At 45.2% G+C, this 2,636-nt stretch overlaps 1 pseudogene across 1 annotated transcript; it reads right to left on the reverse strand.

The window, feature by feature from the left end:
- Positions 1-1,836: 1,836 nt before the first annotated feature.
- On the reverse strand, positions 1,837-2,473 carry LOC100944301 (annotated as a pseudogene). Its single transcript, XR_001161339.2, has one exon. The product of XR_001161339.2 is annotated as a 40S ribosomal protein S8 pseudogene (transcript).
- Between the last annotated feature and the right edge of the window lie 163 nt (positions 2,474-2,636).

The raw sequence follows: 2,636 nt of genomic DNA on the forward strand, positions 1-2,636 counted from the left end.
TCCTGGGCTCAAGTGAGTCTCCTGCCTCAGCCTCCCAAGTAGCTGGGACCACAGGCGCCTACCACAGTGCCCGGCTATTTTTTGGTTGCAGTCATTGTTGTTTGGCGGGCCTGGGCTGGATTCGAACCCGCCACCTTAGGTGTTTGTGGCTAGTGCCTTAGCCACTTGAGCCACAGGTGCCAAGCCAAACTTTTGGGCTTAAGGGATTCTTTTGCCTCAGCCTCCCAAGTAGCTGGGACTACAGGCACCCACCCCAACCCCTGGCTATTTTTTTATTGTAGTTGTCATTCTTGTTTGGCAGGCCCGGGCTAGGTTCGAATCCACCAGCCTTGGTGTATGTGGCTGGCACCCTAACTGCTGAGCTATGGATGACGAGCCAGTTTTTCTATTTTTAGTAGAGACAAGGTCTCAATTTTACTCAAGCTGGTCTCTAACTCCTGAGCTCAGGTGACCCACCAGCCTTGGCCTCCCAGAGTGCTGGGATTATAGGTGTGAGCCACCTTGCCCAGTCATGGGACATTTCATTTAGTGTCCTCCCTCCAGCAATGCACGAGGGTTCCAGTTTCTCCACATCCTCTTCAATATTTGCTATGCTACTGATTTTTAAATCAATTTTATTGTGGCACTTTATAATTAATGCGTCCATTTCATATATACAGTTCAACAAATTTTGGAAATAATATATACCCAAGAAACTGCCACCACAGTCAAGACACAGAACATTCCATCACTTCAACACATTTCCTTGAGTATGTCCGTAGTCCTTTCCTCCCTCTTACTATGTAGCAGTCCTTCATTTTCATGAGGCTGCCTGGCCCCAGGCAACCACTGATGTGCTTTTTGTCATAACAGATTAGTTTGCATTTTTAATTCATTATGCCTCTTCCATGGAGCATAACGGTTTTGAAATTCATTCACTTTTTTCATGAATCAGGAATTTGTTCCTTTGGACTGTTGAGCAGTGTGCCATGTTATGAATGTACCATATTTTATTTGTCCATTCATCTACTGAAGGAAATATTGTTTTTCCCATTTTTGGAAATATCTATAGCATGACAATATCCAGCCTGAGCAAGAGGGAGACCCATTCTCTACTAAAAATAGAAAAACTGAGGCTTCATTTCTGAGAAGGTCTTCCTCTTCAGCCAGGTTCTGGAGGATGACCATGGGTCTCCAGACAATGGCATGCCACAGGTCCACGAAACTCCAGAAAATCCACTGGCTTCTCATCATTTCCATTGTGCAGTTGCCAAGCATTTTGTAAGACCAATTTGAAACAGAACAAAAGGGGGCTTGAATACTATTTCTTTCCACAGATTGATGCCCGATACTTATCATTGTTGTCATCAGCTCTAAGTCTCCCATGAAATGCTTATACACTTTGATCATTTTTGGCTAAACTTAGATCTTCCTTTTCAATTTCTGGGAATAATGATTGACAAGACATAGGGGATTGATTACCAGCACCAGATGAGGCAACAGGGACAACACTGTTATCATTCCATCTGCAGACAACATTGACTTTGTCATCAATTCTATAATTGAATGTGCCTCATTCTTTTTTCTTTAGAGCTACATCTGATTCCAATGGAGCTTTGTCAACGCTATCCTGTAGGAGACTGTGCAACAAGCTTGTGGAAGTGGTCACCAGTTCTTTTTTTTTTTTTTTTTTTGAATAATGAAGGTTTATTACATGAACCAAGACAGAAGAGAAGAAGGCTTCTTGCCTGTAGCACAGTGGTTACAGCACCAGCCACATGCGTGAAGACTGGTGGGTTCAGACCCAGGACCAGCTAAAGAATGACAACTTCAACAAAACAAAAAAAAAGATAGAGGAAGAATTATTTGCCTTTCTGGGCCTTGATTTTCCTCAGACAGAACTCCAGCTCTTTGCCCTCTAGCACATGGCCATCTGCTCGGCCACACTGGCCTGGTCTTGATGCAATGCATGCAAGAAGCTTGCCCTGCTGGAGCTGCTCCTCCAGAGGACTGCTTATTTTGGTGTTCTTTTTCCTTTCATCATATTTCTTCTGAATTTTTTTTGAACGTTTTTTGTTTACAATTCCTTCTTCTGGAGTCAGCTTTGCTCCTTTCTTGCATCCCAGAGGCAGTGCATAGTGGGACTCATACCATTGTCGGTATGGTATGCTGTCAATAAGCACAATGCAGTTCTTCACCAAGGTCTTGGTACCAACCAGCTCATTACTGGATGCATTGTAGACAACATCAATGATCCTTGTTTTCCTAGTACAACACTCTAAGCCCCAAGAGAAGTTCCCCACGTCCAGTGTACGGTACTTCTTGTTACCTCCCCAAACACAGACGGTATGTATTCGGAGGGGGCCAATCTTAGTGTTAGCCGCAGGCATCCCAACTCATACTTTCACTTCTTGTGGTAGGGCTTTCTCTTGCCCCCGGTCTTGCAGTGCTTGTGCCAGTTGTCCCAAGAGATGCCCATTGCTCGGCGCTGGCTGGAAAGAACTGGTCACCAGTTCTTTTTTTTTTTGAGACAGAGCCTCGAGCTGTCCCCCTGGGTAGAGTGCCATGGCTTCCCTGCTCACAGCAACCTCCAACTCCTGGGCTCAAGCGAGTCTCCTGCCTCAGCCTCCCAAGTAGCTGGGACCACGGGTGCCCAC

Source organism: Otolemur garnettii, unplaced genomic scaffold, assembly GCF_000181295.1.
Source record: "Otolemur garnettii isolate 467f Iridium unplaced genomic scaffold, OtoGar3 scaffold00044, whole genome shotgun sequence".
NCBI lineage: Eukaryota > Metazoa > Chordata > Mammalia > Primates > Galagidae > Otolemur > Otolemur garnettii.